Source organism: Seriola aureovittata, chromosome 1, assembly GCF_021018895.1.
Source record: "Seriola aureovittata isolate HTS-2021-v1 ecotype China chromosome 1, ASM2101889v1, whole genome shotgun sequence".
Taxonomy (NCBI): domain Eukaryota; kingdom Metazoa; phylum Chordata; class Actinopteri; order Carangiformes; family Carangidae; genus Seriola; species Seriola aureovittata.
In genome coordinates, this window is record NC_079364.1 from 31,660,073 (window position 1) to 31,682,609 (window position 22,537).

Sequence of the window (22,537 nt, forward strand, 5' to 3'; positions counted from 1 at the left end):
ACAGAGTTAGACACTTTTTTTTTTTTTTTTAATTCACCAGTCAAGTTTGTTTAACCAGAATCACTGTTTTATCACCGGGCTTCAGGCTATACTCCCAAAAAAACAGCAATTTTATCGTCACAAAACATGCTTCAACAAACTCGACAGAAACAAAAAAAAAAAACTGATCAAAACCATCTTATTTAGTTGTTCCACTGTTTTAACAATCAAAACCTAGTATATGTCTGAACCGCCATGGTCTAATCCTGATTTTATAACCACAACATCGTCTGACAAAATCCCAACATGTGAATTAAAGACAAAGTCTGTTCTGATTTCAGCTTTATTTATTTTATTTTGTGAAAGGATCACAGAGAGAAAGTTAAAGAGACAGACTATCGTTCTTATTTTGTCTCCACGATAGTTTAGTCTTTATTTACTTCAACTCCTGAATGTAACAGACTTTTATTAGAGGCAGTGTTACGGTTTGGTTTTCTGTTGGATCCAAGATAGATAGGTGTAGCGGCTGGGTGGCTGTTCAGTATCCTGGACTGTAGCTGAAGCGGAGCAGGGCAGGCGGACTGGGTTCAGAGCAGATGAGGCGTGGGGGAGCAGGTGGACAGAGGCTGAGGGCTGGAGCGGTTCCTGGAGACACAGGGATACAAATTAATGCTGGCTGGCACGAGGAAGACACACTTGATTAGACTTCAGTACAAAGACTAGAATGGCCAAGAGAGTTGTTACCACTGAGATACGCTGACAGTCTGGAGATGAGTGGAGGGAGTGCCAGGCTTCTTATACTGTTAGGCTTGATGCGTTGATTGGAGGCAGGTGAGGTGATGAAGCAGGAGCCAGAGAGAGGGAGTGAGCCACACCCACGCCACACACACACACACAGACAGACAGACAGACAGACAGACAGACAGGGGAAACAGGTAAACAGGAAAACAAGCTAGTCACGTGACAGGCAGGTCTTTATGTCTTACTCCCTCTGTTTGATATGTAGAGTTAGATTTCCTTACAAAGTCTTGTTTCACTCCTATCTGCCATGTTGAAGTTATTTAACTTTATTACAAGTTAATAAAAACTCAAGACTTACTGTAAGTGTATCAAATTAAAAGCCCTCAGCGTTTCAGTGGGCAGAAATCCTTTATTTCTTAACCTCATACGGCCCATACAGGGGTCCATAGAAAGTTTGTCAATATAGACATGCTGTACCTCATTAGATCGGTTAGAGTCTCTAGAATTGAAATATTCGGTTAATTTTGCACTAACCACAAGCACATAAACATGTTTTATTAATATCTACCAGCATTGTGTACCAGCGGCGCATGGTGACTGCCTACTGCTTAGACGTGTAAAACTCTGATTCTCTCTCCATTCCTTCATATTCCTTTAGCCCGTCAGGGTCCACAGATCACAAACATCAAAAGGGTTCCTTATAAAAGTATTCCAGGTTAAGGATATCATCATGAGAAGTCCAAAGCAGACGACCAAACGATTTGTATCCACACTCTTCCCTCACTTCTCCTCTCTCTCTGCCTGTCAGAGTTTTATTGCAGTGCTGCAGAAAGCGTATTGTCGCATTTCCGGTTGCTGACTTCTCTTTTGTATATTTGCTCATATACGTGTATTCAGATCTGCTAGTTTCTTTCTCTGCTGCTAGACTCCCGGTACACTTCTCTCTCTCCTTTTCTCTCTACTTATATCAAGACAATTATTTTTTGTAGTACAGGCTTTCTGAAATTTTATGTTCAAATATGCAAATGGGGTAATAATATATATAAGTATATATATATATATATTATATATATATATAAGTATATATATATATATATATATGTATACATGTATATATATATATATATATATATATATATATATATAGTATATATATATATATATATATATATATATATATATATATATAAGTATATATATATATATAAGTATATATATATGTATACATGTATATATATATATATATATATATACTTATATATATATATATATATGTATATATATATAAAAGTATATATATATGTATATATATGTATACATATGTATACATGTATATATATATATATATATAGGAATAAAACTGGAAAGTTTTGTGTATGTGGTGTTACTGAAGTGGAGATTTCTGGCTTAGGGAACGAAAGAACTAATTTCACAGACACAATGCCTATTCAAAGCCTTACCTTAGCATCCTATATCCTATACTGTAGGTGGGTATATATTTACACATGCTGCATGTAGCATATTTAATTAATTAATTAATTAATTAATAATTTTGGACTCAAAGCTCAATTTTACCACAGCAGCTCAGCTACTACTACACTGCGGGGGCATCAACTACAAACTGTAAAGACAAACTGCCCATCGGAAAACCTGAGGTAAGACATGAGTAAGCTAGCTAACAATGTTAACTATCCTGTTAGATACAGTAATGTTATCAAATTCATAACTTAACCTCTAAGTTAATGCAAGCACGAGCTAGCTCCTATCAAAAGCAGCAGAAAACTGGACAAAATTGAGTTTTTTACTGCTAGCATTTACAGAAAGGAGCCTGACCTCCATTCAATATGTTGGATACGATAGAGCTGATAAATTAACATGGCAACTGTCTATTATGCTAGCTTGTAATCATTAATTAAGATTTGTGTTAATTTTTTTAAATAATTATTTTAAATGGGTTAATGTTACATTTGGGATAATGACATTGATCCTAGATCAGCAACTTTTGCCTTGAGTTTATTCTAAAGCAAAACAGCGAAAGCAGGCCCTTGAGACTCCGATCCAGAATCCAAGAAGAAAAAATAAGGATACACCCCTCTTACACTGTTCCCCCCCCCAGTCATAAATAAAGCATTATACTCTCATATTCACATGTGTAATTTTCTTTTGCTCAAAGCACCAAAAATACATTTGAAAAACTCAGCAGCAATGTCTCTTTCCAGAAATCATGACCCCGTTGCTCAAGATAATCCACAAACCTTTATTGTGAGCAGTTTCATGTAGGACCTAAGAAAGTAGTTATCTATGAATTGTAACCTGATCAGGTCTTGGCTAAAACTCGAGCTAAATTAAAAACAAACCCGACAACGCCACCCTGGGAATACACAGTATTATTGAACACTACTTTGACCACACAAGTAAGTTCACAAAGATTTAACAGACATAGTTTTGAGATAAACAGACTTTTCTTTTACATTTAATCTCTTTCAGCGATGCAACGCTTAATACAATACAGTGGCAATAAAATAACATCAAACTGAAGATTGTTCGGTATCTAGGCATCTAATAAGTCTTAATCTACATAATTTGTTACATTAACTGGACTTATATTTCATTGTGTCCAGTAACTTGAAAAAGCACACCCCACCAACACAGCTGCTTTCAGACTGAATCCCTGCTCTGTCTCCCAATACTCTGACGTCTTTCATTTTCTGTAGCTCTCAGCCCCAAGTCCATTTCTTCTTACTAATGATTTTCTTTTAAATGGCACACATATGCAGTTGATTTTTTGAAGTGCTTAATTATTTCCTTAAACCTTAAATTGGTAATTGTCAAGGAAACTATAGTCAAACAGGAGGAAATTGAGTCACTATGAGCAGCAGATAAACACGAGTTACAAGTTTTATGCCACTTAGAAATAAGATATAACAGACTTTGGATATACTGACAATATAATATGATCAACCTATTGTTGGTTTTGGTGTTTTCATGAACCAAACCACATCTGTTCAATCGTACAGGGCTGATTTCAATAATCCACCAACCTCCCGACGAGTGAGTTACTCACAACTTTAAGATGCAAATTATTTCTCTTGTGGGAAGAATTCTTGAGGAGAGTGAGAGATTATTTCAGACATGAAACGCAACAGAAAGCTGTCGACCAGAGGACACGGTGAACCATGACGAAACACACCTCTTATTTAATTTTTCAGTGTACTTCCGAACAGGAAATTAGTTGAATACATTAGAATTAATAGAGGCATGATTTTTCTTGTGGGCTCAGGTGGAGTTTCTACTTTGTTCTGACAGTGTGTTTTCTGGATTGGACCCTGGGGAAATGTTTCCCTTGCTGATTTTGCAGATATTCTATTACACTCATACAATAATTATGCTGTCTTCATCCTTAAATTGATGATGGCTGACCTAAGGCAGCTACAGTACTATTAGTTATCATAATGGCATTCAGCGATTTCATGTTAGAAAATTACCATTCAAGAACACTGATTTACATGCATGTAATCATATGATGATTGCCAAGGGAAATTGAGAAACTACAGCAGTGCACAGTCATAATGACATACAGTAAAGATGAATATAGACAGGGGTTAAAGTGGGCCAGAACGATTCAGAACGACATTCTAGCATCCTTATAAGGAAATAAATCTGTCGTAACAGACTAGACACTCACTCACTCACTCACTCACACACACACACACACACACACACACACACACACACACACACACAGTTCTTCCTTCTTCTAGTTCATGACCTGGAGGTCCATTGAGGTCCACAATCCAGGTTAGTTTATGAAGGTGTGTATTGTGTACTGTATACTTCTGGTTATTGCAACTTGGCTCTTATTATATCCATACCTTCTACCAAGTGGTAATAACATTCCTCACCGAGATAATTGCTGAGATCTTTAGAACATGGCAACATTGCTAAAAAGTTAATTTTTTCTTTTTGACTGGACTGCAACAATGGGGCCAGCCCTATAATTGCGAATGTCTCTGACTGAATGACTGACTGGCTGACTGACTGAGTCTTATATTTCCACCACTGTCCATCCGAATGCCACATGACTGGATGGTGAATAGAAGCCAACCATGGGCTAAGGGCTACACCTCGCAGTCACTGAGCTGCTCTGGTTTCCTAGCTGCTCCGAAGCTGCAGGGAAGAGAAAGAGTGAATCACCTTCATTGCATCAAATAAACTACTTTCATTCCATGTATCATTATTACTGAAGGAGGCTGAAGAATAACTAAACATGAGACACACCGAGCAGAGAGAGCAGGAGAGAGGAAGGGAGAGAGAGAAGACATGGGTTACTGCTAAAGTAACTAGTAGATCTCAATAATGTAAAAAACATAAACACCAGCAAACAGAAGTGAGACAATACGCTTATTGCAGCACAGCAATAAAAGTAATAAAGGGTACAGCTCTAATGGAAATTCACATGTAATAAAGTACTGTATATGTTAGTTCACGGAGGAGAGAGTAGGACATGAGGACATCAGGTTGTTCCACACATCCCCAATTTCACACATTGACCATGTGTGGTTCAGCTATATACTAGGTTTTGACCTTGTCATGTTTTGTTTGATTTTTTAATTTATTAATTATATGTAGGCCTATAGAATCAGTTAATAAAATTCCAATTGAATGTGACCCCAATTGTGACTGTTCAGTGCAGTTTTCCACAGACCACAAGCAGACTGAGAAAACCCAGTGAAAAATCACTAACATTGTCAGGGCCAGTTTACTCCCATCTGAAGCATCAAGACAAGGCGGGTGAGAAATCACCTCTCTGTGGTGGAGACTCCTATTTCATTCTTCCTGACTGCCATAGATCATAAATGGATTGCACTTATATAGAGCTTTTCTAGTCTTATCAACTACTCAAAGTGCCTTATAACACTCGCCACATTCACTCATTCACTCATGCAGTCATACATCACACACACACACACACACACACATACACAGACACACTCATACACTGTTGGAACAGCCATCAGGAGCAATTTACGGTTCAGTATCTTGCCCAAGGACACTTCAACATGCGGATTTTGCGAAGTAGGGTTGCCACCGTCCTGTATTTTTTTTTATTAAGGAGCAGCAAGGAATCCAAAGTCCAGGAAGCTAAAAGACTGGTGACCAAAGGCAGGTGTATAGTGACTGGTGTGACGAGGAATAAGGAACAGGTGGGGATGGATCAGGTGGCTGCAAGGCTGATTGGGGAAGTGGGAACAGGTATGTGGATGGAGCAGAGAGGAGAATAGGAAGGTCTGGGGACATGAGGGGAGAACCAAGGCCTGTGAAAGAGGCTGGAGACAGGTTTTCGGGAAACACAGGCACATCATGACAAATATATTCATTGGTATGAATGTCAGGTGAACCATGTTGCCGAAGGATTACAGATAATACAGTTAAGTAAAAAGATGAAAAAACCTAATTAAAAGTAAAAAGAACAAGAAAATGGAAAAATGCAGTAAATATGTGTTAATGTGTATGTGTGTGTGTGTGTGTGTGTGTGTGTGTGTGTGTGTGTGTGTGTGTGTTCCATATGTATAATAGGCTATATCAGGATAATTATTTGTCACATTCAGTGATGTTTTAATTATGTGTCCCTCAATTTGTGACACACAGTCACACATTTTGCAGCTAAGTGTGCTGCATGTCCCTCTCCTAACAGAATGTGTTGCTGTTCACTGTCATATAGCTCTAAGCTCAGCCGGCTGAGGCAGATGGCCGCCCACCCACAGTCTGGTTCTGTTCAAGACTTCTTCCTGTGAATGGGAAGTCTTTCCTGCCACTGTTGCAAAGTGCTTGCTCTTGGGAAAATGCAGAGTCTCTGTAAACAATATTGTAAAGATAGACATGCTGTGTAAGGAAAGTGCCCTGAGATAACTTCTGTTGTGACTTGACAACTGCACTTTACCACTTGAGCAGTTAACCCGTTGGACCTCAGCAATTAACTTGGATTCCAGGCCATCCGTATTATTCCTGATAGTAATAAATAAGACAGAAGTTGCAACGATCTGGCTGGATCAATGAAATTCTGCAGCATTTTCATGTAAATGATTATACCAGCACTGAAGTTAAGCATCATCAAGAATCAGTGGTAGGTCTCCAGGGGCTTAGAGGTCATCTGCTTCATTTGACAGAAATTACACTATATTTGCAGCTGCTTACTCAATTTTCTTGCTGTCTGCACAAATTAAATCATTCAGACACACCTTATTAAAAAGCTATTTTTGTTTCAGCCCCCTCTTCTCTGCTACTTGAAATATTCCTTTTTTTTCTTTTGGCAGTGAAAAATAAATCTAGTAATAGAGCAGACATATGAAATATACGTTCGGACATTGAGTCACTCTTCTAGTTTGTGGAAACTTCAGGGACTTTGATAAATGGAACATTTACATATACAAAGAATTCTCTCATGTGACTTTGTGTTCATTATCCTGTACGTGTGAAATAGAGAGAATGTGATTAAAGGAATTGTAAAAACATCTTGGCTTCTTTAGTGGTGTGGGTGGATGCAGCTTTTAATGTGGATGTATGGCAAACATTGCATATCTTTGTGGTAGCATTGGCGATCTTACACTGATCTTATGGTGGTTGATCAGATCAGTTGCTGTGGCAACTGTAGCACATGGAACATTGAGTTAAAGGAGTCAGGCTGTCAGAAGAGAAAGGGCCTGCATCCTTTGGAGGACGCGGTCTATGAAGGTGTGGCCCTTCTTTGCCTGTGTAGACCACAAAGCCCGAACCAAAATGAGACGGTCTGGCCTAAGGAGGAAAGCACTGCTCCTGTTGCCCAGCAACCTTGACAACACGTAACTTTTTTCCACAAAAACTTGAGGTTTTAAGGCCCTTGGTCTTAACAGTTGTACCGTTAGCTGTTGAACTGAGCTGAAACACAATACTTGTATTTAAAACACAGTGTCTGTGTCGGTGTTGTTTGCTTTCTTAACCAGTGTGCAATGAATCTTGGGATAGTTTGGTCCACGAGGGATCCACCTGTTGGATCCTTCGTTGCCCAGGAAAAAAAGGACGCATTTGAAGGAGCCTTTGAAATGGGACAGTCTAGTCGCACTGCTGTGACGCAGTCGGCCGTCAAATGCAGGCTCCGAAAGATAGGCTGTGTCCCAATTCAGAGGCCATGAGTCTCTGCTGTAGATGGTGCAGTGCTGGGCCACCTGGTTCACTCGGTGAGACGGACCTAGTGGCCAACAGCCACAGGCTTGAGAAGTCAGGGCAAGTCTTTGCCGTTTCATTATTCCATGTTCAATTCTCCAGTTCAGTTCAGGAGGACATAGGCCATTCTTTCATGCTTCACACACACTATATACTACACACACCAGGAGAAAACAAACAAACAAACAATGTTGATGATGTCCTTTTTGAGGGAGGGATTACAATCAAAGTAGCTATAAATAATTGAAACATAGACTTTGGATGGATGCATCCCAACATTATGAATTTTTCATCTAGATTTGGGTTCAGGGGGGAATTAAACATGAAACTAATGCTGCAGGATTTTGTGTTCGGCTCACACGTGTGCTGTTCATTTTGAAGCTTGATTGCAGGCACTTGCTTCTGCATGTTTTCCTGAGGTTTTATTGAATCTAGACAGTATAGAACTCATTGTGTGTAATGAGTTACATGTCCAAATCAGAGGCCTTCAATTTAGTGCTATACTTTTAATTGGAGGTATAAGAAGTTGGGTTAAAAAGTGATATTGATATACAATATGCTAAGCAGTCACCATGAAATACCACTGGGACACATTACAGAGTCTGCTTCCCAGATAAGACTTAATAAAGATTAGAAAATGAACCAGTACATTTTGCAATACATTTTTCAAACAGTTCCCAATTACTTTATTCTGTATAGCCTATATAACTGTTTCCAATAACAGCTGCTGGAGTAACATCAGCTCCTCTCATCCTCTTTAACCCTTTAAAAGCAGCGGACAGTTTACAGTTTATTGAGGCCACAGGAGAGAAGCTTCTTTCTGCAGGAAAGTCCTTTGTGTGAGAAAGTTTAACCCCTTCCTCTTGATCGTCTTTGAGATGTTTCTGCACCTTGATTGGAGTCCACCTGTGGTAACTTCAGCTGATCAAGGTGAGGTGTTATGTGCAGCCAAATATCACCTATCCCGCTGTGCTAACAACATGCTCTGCTGAATGTATAAGCGCCAGTGTTTAACAGGTGTTGACAGTGTGAATAGTGTTAGGGTTTTATAATGCATGTAGTGAAATAGGGTCTATTCACTACATGCATTATAATAGCCTAGCTAATAGTTCTTATATTTTGTCTTCTACAATAAGTGTATCATATTACTATTATATTATGATTATTGATCATTTTTATTCATAATAATCATAACACTTTATTATTATTGTTGTCATGAATAGCCTAAATAAAGAAGTAATCATCTAATATCATCACATTTGTCATATTTAGGCATAATATTACAACATTTATGAGCTTTTGCCTCTGTAGTTTGAAGCATTGTGGTTCACACTACTGTGGTATCAACAAGGTACAATAGTTTTGGGTTTAACGATGCATCGCACCATGTTAGTTCAGTGCTAACTTCCGTCGTCGTGCGGGAAACGGATCCCTGGGCTTTATTGTATAGTGGAGAAACAGAGGAAACAGAAGCTTCTCAGTGAAAGATACATGAAAGCCCGCTGTGTCTGCACAGTCCTCTGTGTACAGAGGAAGAAACAGAGGTAAGACGAAGAGTGAAACATGCAGCTGCAGTATCAAAGTACTGACTGATATGCTGATGACAATATTAAGTGTGGAGCAAATTCAGTGTGATGCACTGTGGGGAGCAGCAGATGTGGTGGAGTGGATTATTGTGGTTTGATCACCAGCTCCTTCAATGTCAGTGTGTCCTTGAGCAAGACACTGCACCCAAACTCACAAACCATGTGGGTGAAAAAATAATCGACCCTTTGGACGAATGTGTTTGCAGAATGTAATGAAATGTAATTCTTTGGAGTTAGCCTTTTCTTGGCCCTTTCATCCCATGGGATGAATTAGAATGTGGACTGTGAGCCAGGCCTCACTGCCCACCATCAGTGCCAGACCTCACTAATGCTCTTATGGCTGAATGGGAGAAAATCCTTGCAGACAGACAGGCTGTTACAGCAGCGTACTAATGCCCTTGTGTCTGGAATGACATGCTCAACAATCACAGAGCAGAGTCCACATACAGTGTGTTCGACCATATATTGTACGAGTCAAAACATTCCCCCAGGCCTGTACTTTAGAAGCACAGTAATATTTACACTGTACCAGCTTGAGTAAAAAACACAGCAGGTCATTTTTCTTTCAAAGTAAAACAGGGTGCAGGATCATTTCTGCAAGGGACAAATGATAAATTCTAATGCACCGTTAGATATGTGGAGATGGTATTTCTACTCTGTGGAAACGTAGTATTTGTTGTTATTGTATTAAACTACTAGTTTAAGTACATTTTGCAGTAGCTTCCTCGTGGTTAAACTACATTCATATGCACATAGTGATTCAAGTAGTTAAATAACTTTTTTGCTATTTTCATGCAGTTACCTAATGTAACTGCAAATGATTTTAGGCCATAAAAGAAAAATAAAGATTTAAAAATAAAAATGTATTTCACCATGGCTTCTCTCCCTTTCATCGTGACCACTGTGATGTAATACAGGCAGTGCATTTTTTAGCCAGTCCACACCACACACTTGACCTTTGTGTAGTGCATCCGCAAAAGCCAAGAGCCGGTGTTTCTCAGCGCTCACACGGCTACAACGGCATCATCCATAAACCTCCTGAATCTCAGCCTGATGAAGAATCAGTTTTGTGAAAGTCTCTTGCAGGGTTGTGACACAAAATCTGTAATGACATCAGTCATTACCACTAGTTTACTTCTACATCATAAGTATCAACCTCAGCACTGGAGAAAGTCTGAGTCTACCTGGTGCTGATCCTATAGACATTATCTGATGGCAATGTGAAGACATTTGTATTTATCTTGGTTTCTTAACCTGCTTCAGGACAAACGTCCAGTGAAGCAGAGGAGCAGGGAGCTGTTTGTCTGCCCTGCTCACACATATTTCCTCTGGGGGATACTTACACACCCTGAGTAATGACATTTCTGACACACACACTCTGCATCTGTCTCAGAAGTGCTGAGTCGTTCTTTCCCTTCCAGACATGTGTGTGTGTGTGTGTGTGTGTGTGTGTGAGGGCAGAGGGTTAATCTTTTTGGCTGTGAATGCTCCACAACCTGCTGCCACCCAGGAATGAACTGCCAGACTAAGCGTATTTCTCTATCTCTCTCTTTCTCTGTCGTGTGTGTGTGTGTGTGTGTGTGTGTGTGTGTGTGTGTGTGTGTGTGTGTAATAGATAGATTCAGAATGAACTCCATTACACTTTGCCAATCCATGCACTGCTGGTTTTCTCTTCACTCATGAATAAGAAGGTGAACAGGTGTGTATAAAATCCTCAGTGTAGGACTTACTAAAAGAATGCAATTATCTAATCAGCAAGTCACACAGATACAGGTCAAGAGCTTCAGTTAATGTTCACATCAGACACACATTGATCACATTGCATCATGATTGTTGGTGTCAGACGCTGGTCTGAGTGTCTGTCAAACTGCTGATCTCCTGGATTTTCACACACAACAGTCTCTAGAGTTTTTACTCAGAATGGAAAAACAACAAAAAACCATCCAGTGAGCAGCAGCTCTGTGTTGACGAGAGAGGTCACAGGTCAGAGGTCAGAGGAGAATGGACAGACTGGTTGGAGCTGACAGAAAGACTACAATCACTCAGATAACCACTCTTTACAACTGTGCTGAGCAGAGAAGCTTCAGAGTGAACAACACGTACAACCTACAACAGCAGAAGACAACGTCAGGTTCCACTTCCTGTCACCAAGAACAGAAACCCGAGGCTGCAGTGGACACAGACTCACCAACACTGGACAGCTGAAGACCTGGTCTGACGGATCTGGATTTGTGCTGAGGCAGCAGATGGTAGAGTCAGAGTCTGAATCCATGGATCCAACTTGCCTTGTTTCAACAGTCCAGGCTGGTGGTGGAGGTGTGATGGTGTGGGGAACGTTTTCTTGTCACAATCAATCATGGTCTGAGGGTCTTGTTGTTGCTGACCATCCTTCATGGCCACAGTTCACCTTCTTCTAATGGCTCCTTCCAGCAGGATCATGCTCCATGTCTCAAACTGGTGTCATCAACATGACAGTGAGCTCAGTGAACTTCAGTGGACTGTGTGGACTGATCCTGAGGCTCAGTCTCTAATGAGGGTCAAACGTATCAAGACTAGAACTGGAATATGACCAATAGTGTGATTAATCTGGCATGTATTTATGTAATAATGAAACACTATCTGCACTGCTGTGTTCATCCTGTGGCTTCAACTAACTGGCTGCTGCTGTACTCAGTCCTAAACAACATGGACACCACACACTGCCAAGATAAGACACTATGAGGACGGGGAGGGTCGGAGGGGTGGAGAGGCTAATGTAGAGCAAGAGAGATTAATAATTATAAAAACAATAAATAATACAATCATTTTAAAAGTACTACACAGGTTCAAAATCAGCATAACCTCAGCTAATTATATATGTGACTCAATAAAGACTTAATAAGGACAGTATACTACAGGATGGTAGCCCATAAAATAAGAAAAAACAAAAAACGGACCTTGAATTTTTCCTTATTTTATAGATAAAAACACTGCAAACCATAATAACGAAAAAAAAAACTTAAACACAGAAAATGGCACACATTTGTTTATGATTTTAAATTTCTACTATAGGCCCAATATAGGAATGTCCAATTCAGGTCACTCTAGACATCACTAGCAAAGATGACGGAGGAGAATCGATCGATAAACACAGAGAGAAAGCAGCAATGCTCCAGGCGAATGGTAAGACTGTCCAAATCTTTTCTAACTTTTGTTAGTTTATTGATGGAAGTAAGTGACTCACAGACATACAGAGGCTTGTTAGAAAGCACTGATTCTCTAGTTTAACGTGAAAAAACCACATCTGTAGCTCAAACCATCACAGAATTATGACGCTCTAAACACAATGTGATATTTAGGAGCTTATATGATCCCTTAAAGAATAGATAAAAACTTTGACCTGCTACTGGTGCTAACTAAAAGATCAGTGGGCTTCATCCTCTGGGGACCTTTAATATTGGCAATCCATCCAATCAATAGTTAGAAGAGAAATTTCTGTCTGACATTACCATAGAGCCACATCACCAGCATGGCCACAAGAGGAGAGGAAAAAAAAAACCTATTTCCTCCGAACACTGACTAATGGACAGAAAATATGAGGGAGGGAAAATGGTGATGAAAAATGTGAGGGAGGAGGTGTGTGGGTGGAGAGAGGTGTAGGGAAAGAGGAGTGAGCAGATAGGAGGAGATGATGGATATGAAGGAGGGAGGGAGGGAGTGGTTGACAGGAAGTACTGGTGAGGTGAAATTGCCAATCAGCAGGAATTCATCCTTTCCAACCCACGAAATACCACACACACACACATGCAAGGTTACAGTGTGTGTGTGTGTGTGTGTGTGTGTGTGTGTTACAGTGTCTGCCTACTAGTTGTTAAATGAGTTGCTTAGCTACCTAATCTCAGTTTTGGAACAGATTCATGAACTGGGCAGAGTGGAAGTGATGGTGGAGGATGACCTGGCGGGTGGGATGCCACTCCTCAGGGGTGGAGGAGGATGATGAGGGATGGAAGAGGAAGTGCTAATGAAATCACAGCATCCAACAGAGATTATTCTCCCCCGTGACTCTCTCTTCCCCGCAGCTGAGACAACGACGAGCGGGTCCTGACTGTGTTTTTATGTCCTTGCTTTAAACGTCAAACAGCGAAGGCGACTGTGGAAAGGTATTTAAAGCTGCAGTCTCACTGCATTTCTGTTTCTATGCAGACTCACACTCAGCGAGGTTTATTATATCAATCTGAATTAAATGCAATGCCCATGACATACTTTATATATTGTTTGTTGGTGAGGTGGAAAGTGATTCAGGTCATCCACGGTCCAGTCCGTTTTCTGCAGTTCTGACAGTTGGAGCCTTAGATGGACTTAAAACCCTCCTGGTTGAATCATTGGTGAAAAAAAGCTTCTACTTAAAACAAAATATTTGGGTCTCTTAGAAAAACAGAAATACAGTCCTGTGTTCATAAAAATGTAGGACAGAAATCAACTACAACTCCCCCGGAGATTTTCTATAACAACCATCCAGTCACACCTGAACTAAAGATTGACCTCCTCACTATTGGTCACTTGTAATTTTCTATAATTGAAAAAATGATGCTTTAGCACTACAGGTCATACTGGAACAAACATAGCGTGCAGCACGAGTACTGTGACATTTCCAGCCTTTACTGGCGTTCCTTCAAAAACATGAAGACATGATGTTCAGACAGGAAAAGCTGTAGTGGAGGACAGGGACAGGAGAAGTGATCATGGTCTCAGGCCCGACTGGTGCAGCAGGTTTTAGTCCCAGCTGGTGTTGTTATAAAATGAGACATTAACATAATTTGTGATGTATCATAAATATTCATAACACAAAGTTGGCCCCCGCAGTCATGAGCTAAGACACATTTATGACTCCGCTCGTTGACTTAAACTCTAAGATTGATAACAGAGGCCGATGTTCAGGCTGAAATTACCCAGAGTAAATTATTCAACAACAGAATTAACTCAGCGCTGTGTCATGTACAGTAGGTAGCTCGTTCTTCTACTGGCTTTCAGGTTTCACAGGTCAGCTGTACCATATGTGTTGAGGTGTTAGGTGAATTCTCAGAGTGTTGACTCTGTTAAAGCCCGGACACTTCCAGGATACTTTTAACGACATAATACTAATGTGATGCATGTGGATCACACCTGGGTTCCTCTCAGTGTTAGTGTTATTTGAAAGAACTATATGTCACGCTTAGAGAAAAGGAGTTTCTCTGGAATTAGGACTAAATGTGTGTCACAGGTTGGACCCAAAAAAGGATGCAGTCAACCGGATGTGCATTTTTAGATTTGAATAAAGTGCTAAACAGAATATAACTCAAAGTGTGCAGATAATAATATACCTTGATAGAAAATCAAATGGGAAATGTACATCCTGCAATCCAAATGACCACAGCACTGCTTTTTAATGTTACAAGCCAGAAGTATCTTGAGGAAACGTATGATGGGACATGTTCAGATCACAGTCTTGTCAGCTGCTGGAAGGATTCAAACAAAAGATTTTCTTACAGATTTATCTTGCATATTTCAGATTGTATTATTTGACATATTTTAGAAGAAAAGAAACGGATACAAAATGTAAACCAAGTGAGAAATTTCGGCCTGTTTATTTACGGCTAATCTATCACAGAGTGGAGCGACTGACGTCAGCAACAGACTGAGGGTTAGGGTTAAACAGGCGGTGCAGTGAACGCGAAGCAGCAGCAGGAACCTGCGTTCTCTCTTGGTGTCTACACCAGTGCAATCAGCCACCGCACTGCTGTGAGGTTACATGTGTAAAACAACTGAAAATAGACTAGCACTGTAAAAAGAAGTTTCAGGTCACAGGTCACACTCCTGCAAAGAGCAAATAAAACACAAGCTGTTATGCAGTCTGTGTGAACAGCTGCACTGATTAAAATTGTTACATTAAGTTTATTTTGTTTTGTTTTTTTATTTGGAAGGAAGTACGGTCTTCACTGCGGACTGCAGGATCTTTTTGTTTTTTAGTCAATAGTTGCATAAACTTTGTGATATTTAACAGTTTTGTGATACATTCTTAGTTTATGCAGCATTATTTATTATACTTTTATTATATTATCACTCTTGTTTCTCACAGCTCTGGACTGTAGAAGTGTTTTCTCTCTTGTTGCTGCTGCAGGTTGCCATCAGATGTGCATATTGTCTCCACTGTGGCTCAGTGAATACATTCAAAATAACAGGATTAGTGGTGATTTAAGACAACATGCTGAATTTTCGGAAACCTAGTGCAAGTTTTGTTTTTGAGAGCCTTTGAAAATGTGTGTGTGTGTATGTATGTATGTATGTATGTATTTATGTATTCATTCATGTGGATGATGGTTTGACATATACCACCTACCTGAACATTGTTGCAGACCAAGTACACTCCTTCATCCTTCCACACTGCAACAATGGTTGAGGAACGGTTTGAGGAACAACAACGAGTTGAAGGTGTTGACTTTGTCTCCAAGTCAACTAAAAGAGGGGAACAGGGAAAAACGGATCCCCAATCAAAACAAAATATAACAGAAAGAGGACTCTGTCCTTACAGAGTTGCAAGCTCCATTTCTAACTAAAAAGGAAAATGAACCAAAAGAGCCTGGCTATAGTAATTCCGACAAACCAAAAAATACACAAAAAAGCAGCACTCCTGGTCCTAGTGTGGCTGACAACTTTTCTAAAGGTGTGATGTGCAATCAGTGTTAAACTAACCCAGTCCCCAACAATGGCTACAAGTACCTCCGACAAAATCACAATTTAAGTTCGAAACAAAGAGGTACAGAGGCGAGCTGTCTGGCAGCATCAGCCGCCCTGAATGATGTGAAGGCTGAGCTTTTAAACTCTTCTTCTCCTCTTCTTTATTCGAACGGCTGCAGCTGTGAGTCAGACTGGCGGAGTCGTTGCCGCACCAATAGGAGACGCTGACCGTGGAGTTGGTCTCTGCTCCGACCAATCCCGTCGTGGAGTCAGCGCAGCCTTATTAACATAGGGCGTGGGGGGGCAGCCGTAATACCAAAGCACACCTTCAGAGGTCTTGTGGAGTCCATGCCTCGAAGGGTCAGAGCTGTTTCGGCGGCAAAAGCGGGACCTACACAATATTAGGCAGGTGGTCATAATGTTATGGCTGATCGGTATATATATATATATATATATATATATATATACACCAATATATATTAAAGATTGAAGGGGTCTGAACACTTTCTGAATGCACTGTAGGAGGAGTTTTGCTCTTGTCTCATATGTTTAGATATCTGAACTGTGTAATTTGTCAAAAATCTCTTGAAAGTTTCATTATTTCCTGGAGGCTCAACAATAGTCTGTCCATAGCTGTTTTCAACTAAGGCAATATTTTTTCATCTTGTAACTGCCAACAATTTTCCAGGCTTTCACCCTAATCATAAAATGTCTGTTTAATATGTATGGGATGTGAGGCTGCTTTGCTCATTATACTGTGTCTTAGCAGCAGAAGTTTTTAATGTACCTTTGGACATCCTGTTGGATGATATTCCCCCACTCCACCTCCAATTTATTTGTTTTCTGATGAGGCATACATAGGCCTTAAAGGCTTCACACCTAGTATAGGCTGAGGTTTCATCTGTATTCATCCCAAAAAATACATTCATTTGATTGCCTATGAAAGAGTTGAATTCTGAGTCTTAGAGCCATTTTTGTTCAGATCACCACCTGTTATATCCCAAATTGGCAGAGACTAAAAAATATCAATACAAGAGTGTGATTCATACGTAGTTGAGTAGAAGGAGTTTTTAAGCCATTGGGGTATGAGAATTATCAATACCTGAACTTCTGTGTAGTGATGGGTTCAGTGCACAGTTAAAGTCTCTGTAGCTTCCAGACAGAGCTGAGATTGTAAGAAAGAGGTTATGAATAAACTTTGGATCGTTTGGAGCACAGATATTTATCAGGTTCAGTCTTTCTGTAAGAAGTATATACCCACCAGGTTTGTCTTTAATCACCCTTGTCTCGAGAAATGGTGTTAATTTATGAATTACAGTCAGAACGCATCTCGCCTGTGCCCTGCCACCTCCTCCTCCTGGCCACATGGCAGAGTTTCCTGACCCATTAGAACTTATCTCATCTCCCCCCTCCTCTGCTACAGAGACTGGAATCTCATTTGTAAATATGAAAGTGGTTAAAACTGCTTGTGAGCCTCTGAGCTAAGTTACCACATGACAGACCAGCTATGTTCGTTTTTCACACTTCCAGACTCAGTCTGTGAACAGTGACTGCATCATCTTAGACTGGTCCACAAAGTCCTCTCCTTCACCCGGTTTGTTAAGGATGCGAGACTGTTGTGTCACCAGTAGTCGAGTGGGAGGAATTATGCCATACTGGATTCCCATGGATTGAAGTTGTTGTCTCACTTCATTAAACTCTTTCTAAAATGTTGTGTACGCTAGTTGCCAGGTCATCGCAGAATCTCACCAGATGGTTGTTGTAATGAATCTGTGCCCTCTCATCACAGACTTTTCTGCAGACGTCCTCCGACCCTTGATCTAGTCTCCAGATCCAGCCGGTTTATTTTTGAAGGTCTTTTGTCATATTGTCTTTTACTGACAAAATATCATCCAATTTGGATGAAAAATACAATTTCAAATTTGTGACAAACACCTATCACCTCTCAGCTCTTCCCCATCTGTGGACTCACTGTCTTCTTCTCTCTGCCATGGGCTCAGCTGTGCTAGCGTTAGCCTCCCTATCTTCACAGTTATCATCAGAACTCAACTCAAAGGCGAAGTCAGACAACTGTGTCTGACATGGCTTGTTTGAGTTTTTACCAAGTTCCTTTTGCGAGAGAGGCTTAACTACTGTCAATCACCTAGAAAGAACCAAGAATGCCAGACCATTTGCTATCTTCTCCCTCACTGCAGGACATGCTGAGCTAAAGGCTGATGTCCTCAGAGTGAGGGGTCAAATGTGAGGAACTAAACATTACTGCAAACAAGTGTGGAGTCTATTCCATATTTTTTCTTTTATTATTATTATTATTATTATTATTATTATTATTATTATTATTATTATTATTATTATTTTGGAGTTGAGGGATACTCCCGTTGGTGTTTATTGTTCACTAATGAAACAGACAAGAGACGTCAGTTTTGGAGGAGGAGAGTGACATAAACGGAGTGGCAGGACAGTGGAACTTTGTGTTTCATGTCTGTATGGCAAAGGGAATAAAATATTTCTTGTATATGCTCCAGCTGGCCCTTGGGGCTTTGGTGTGTGACTGTGTGCGAATGCTAGAGAAGTTCTATACGTGTAGGAAAAAGCACTGTCTGAATATGTGTGTGAGTGGCTAAAGGTGATTCCATTGTAAAGTGCTTTGAGTGGTATATAAGTGCAGTCCATTTACCACATATGTGAAAACAATGTGTGTGAACTCTGTAAAACCTAAGAACAAGATGGTTCAATGATGTTTCTGAGCTGTATTGTATGACTCACATGTGAGCACCCTGAAGCCTGCAGACTGGTCCAGCAGCAGCTCTCACTCTGTGGATTATATGTGCTCAGCCTGAGCTCAATGATCCACAGCATGAGTCAACACACCATGTCTCAAACATCTCCTGATTTCAGCACGCATTTAAATGTCCCCCGCTCATGTACAAGCTTCACCTGAGTGTGTATATTGTAGCGTAACAAAGGCCACACTTTAACAAATCTTTGTTAGGGCACCACCTCCCACTTTTTAGGGAGGAACATTACTTAGATTACTAGTGATATTCATTTACATCACTATCACTATATCAGTACTTGATCAGTGTTGCCATTATATGATGTTATTGCCCTGTTTACATGTCTCAAGTCACATCATGCAAAAAGAAAACATAAATGAAAAATCAATTTAAAAAAATTGCAGATTAAAGAAATTGCCTTTATTTAGAAATATTTTCATACATAAAATAAAATTATATTTATCCACTCTCATTGTGTTGTTTTCAGCTGAAGCAGGCAGATGTTTTCAGGGAAACAGCTGTAAAAAAAAAAAAAAAAAAAAAAAGCCACTGCCCACGACCTGCTCAGCAGCAGACAGACAGACACAGTCACAGAGCAGCTGGTGAAAATAGTGGAGCATTTAGCAGCTGAAGAGACAGAGATTTCTCTCAGGAAATCATTCAGTAGATAATCATTGGTCGGCCAGCAACATTCACTGGAATGAATTGGAATTCACATGGAGTCTGATCTTATTGTTGCTGATCGATTGCAGGACTCGCTCAAGTTAGTGGCAAATAACAACTACTATGCTGTAGCAACATAAATACTAACATTGGTAGCAAACCTTATCATAACAATGAATCAAATGACATTTAAAAACAATGTGACAAAGTGAAAAGTGTTCGTTATTGTGTTGAGCCTAGAGAGAATTATCAGCTCAATCTGCTGCTGCCTTCAGCCTTACTCAGCTTTTCTCTCACCACTCTGATGGTGTCATTTTCAATCACAGCGTCTCTTTTCTTAAAAAACCTCACCACCTGCTCAGCAGTAAACAGCAGACAGACACAGTTAGAGACCAGCTGGTGAACATGGCGGAATGAGCGAGATATTTCCCTCAGGAGTCCGTAGGGACCAAAAACAGAGCTAAAAGAGGGAAGAAAATCAGTTACTGCAGGGCGTTACTCAACATAGCGGTGAGCATGGCGGAGCATTTAGCAGCTAATGAGCCAGATATTTCCCACAGGAGTTTGTAGAGACCAAAAACAGAGGTAAAAGAGAGGGAATACTAGACTTAGATTCACCACTCCAAATGCATGAGTTAAGAAACAAACAAATAAATAAATAACGTACATGAAATAAAAAATAAAAAATGAAGAATGAAGAAGATAAAAGAAAAGGTAGAATGTCTCTCAGTCCAGGCTGTTGTCCTCCTGCCCCCTATATATATATATATATATTTTTTTTTTTTTTTTATCATAATATTCAGGTCACACACATATTAATACTCACAAACACAATGACTTTATAATGAATGTAATAAACAGAACATCACTTTAACTCAACTAGAAGGTTTAACAGTGGATCCTTTGTTGCACAACACAAACTGCTTCTATGAGAAATATGATGATTTACATGTTTACAGAAGCTTCCGTGTCTGGCAGAAATAATAAATAGTCTTAACAATGAATGCCACTTGTAGAGCAACAATATACTGGCCTTACACTGATGTGTAATGAGAAATTGGTCAGTTGGTTTTGTGTTGTAAAACTGGAACCATGTGAAGTTTAATTTAAAAAAAAAAAAAAAAACAACCTTCCATCCCTTTATTAGTGATGGTGTTAATGTTTTTTTTAATGGCCTTGAAAACAAGAGTATTCAGCACTGTCCGATAAGTCATTCAGCCTATAGTGTGTAATGTACAATGAAGTAAATCAAAGTGAGAACATGTGTTTGCTCAGTCACTGGGATAACCCAAAAGAGCATATTATTTTTGTAGTAACATTAAATTCATGGTTTATTGCTTCTATACTCACAATAAATTTAAATTAAATCTGTACTTAGCCTAAAGTGCACAAAGTATACTTGAAGTTGTTCCACTTCAGCACATAAAGGTTCACTAAGTACACTTCAAATTGTGTTTTTGTACAATTTATTCACAAGTAAAATATAAGATTATATTCAGTTTGTCTGACATACTCATGGTGCTGACATGGTCCCTTATAAACACAGTAAACAAGTAAGTTATAAATTGTGTTATATTATATATATATCAGTTTACTTGGAACTTTGTTAAGAAATTAGCTATACATTATTATTTTGTTGTTATTATTGAAATTCATTGAAAATAGAACTGCCAGCTGGAATGGAATGCTGATGTCACTGATGTCTTATGACATCATAAGAGGCTCATTTGCATGTAATCCAAGGCAGAACACAGCTTCAAAGTCATTTGCACATGGACCTGTGGACAGGTAAGACCTCTGTGGAGCTGCTGCTCCTTCACTCTCCTGTTTCTCTTTGGTAAAACTGTGTCGTGTTGTGGAACAAAGAATTTACTTTTCTGTCTTTTTCTGTTACATGAGTCACAATTTTTCATTACTTACAATCCAGTCAGCATTATATTAAGATGTGCATTGATTAGTTTAAAGGTTTGAAATTGTTGCACTTCTGACTTTCTGCAGTTTCTTTATCCAACAACATGAAGATTAAAGATTGTGTAATAAGTTTTAATAGTATTTGACTAAATACGACTGCATTGTTTTTGAAATTCCTGTGTGTGGTTTGTTGATCACAAGAAAGTTTTCATGTTACAGAAGAAGCTTCTTTTGAGCTATTTGTTGACAGCAGTGGAAGTTCAATAACATTTGTTTGATTGACTGCAGTAGTTGCTACAATATTATGTTGTGAATTTAGATATGTAACATGTCAGTCACAGTTACATTTCTGCTCCAAATCCACAGTGTAATGAATAAAGATTTTGTTCAGTGAGCTACTCAAAAAAAAAAAAAGATCATCAAAGAAATTGTTAATTTCAGGCAACACTATTCATCAGACAGAGATGGGGACAAGGAAGCAGCTGCTGATGTTATAACAAAAAACAGACCAGCAGAAGGTGCATGAGGAGGAGAGGCAAAGACCTGAGAGACAGAGGTAGGACAAAGATAAGTCCAGAGCAGAGGGAGTCACACTGAGGTAGGACACTACGTAACCCCCCCACACAGTCAGTGACACCAGGGGACTGAATATATCAGTGTCACACAAAAAACAAGACAGAGAGCACCAGATGGTTTAACATTGCAAAGCTGACAAAACTGAGATACACAAAAGTCAAATGCTAGAAAGACAATTGCAACCACCTAAATATAACTTAACAACCCCTTGATAGTCAAAATATATCCTAATCTTAACTCCCAACCAGAACTTAACGTAACTGGGTAGTGCACAGTCAAATACAATACACCTGAGACTGTGACTGGCTAACAACTCTGGGACACATGGCGGCAGATCATCATCCAGATCTTGAAATCAAATGATGATGCTGCTAAACCAATGATACACTAATGTTAACAGCTGCCAGAAAC

The 22,537-nt window shown here is 39.5% G+C and overlaps 1 long non-coding RNA gene across 1 annotated transcript; it reads right to left on the reverse strand.

The window, feature by feature from the left end:
• Nucleotides 1-380: 380 nt before the first annotated feature.
• LOC130173484 (uncharacterized) lies at nt 381-15,976 on the reverse strand. The gene is made up of 3 exons (XR_008828426.1): nt 15,862-15,976; nt 724-787; nt 381-624 (listed from the first exon to the last, which is right to left on the reverse strand). It is a non-coding gene; the product is annotated as an uncharacterized LOC130173484 (long non-coding RNA).
• Between the last annotated feature and the right edge of the window lie 6,561 nt (nt 15,977-22,537).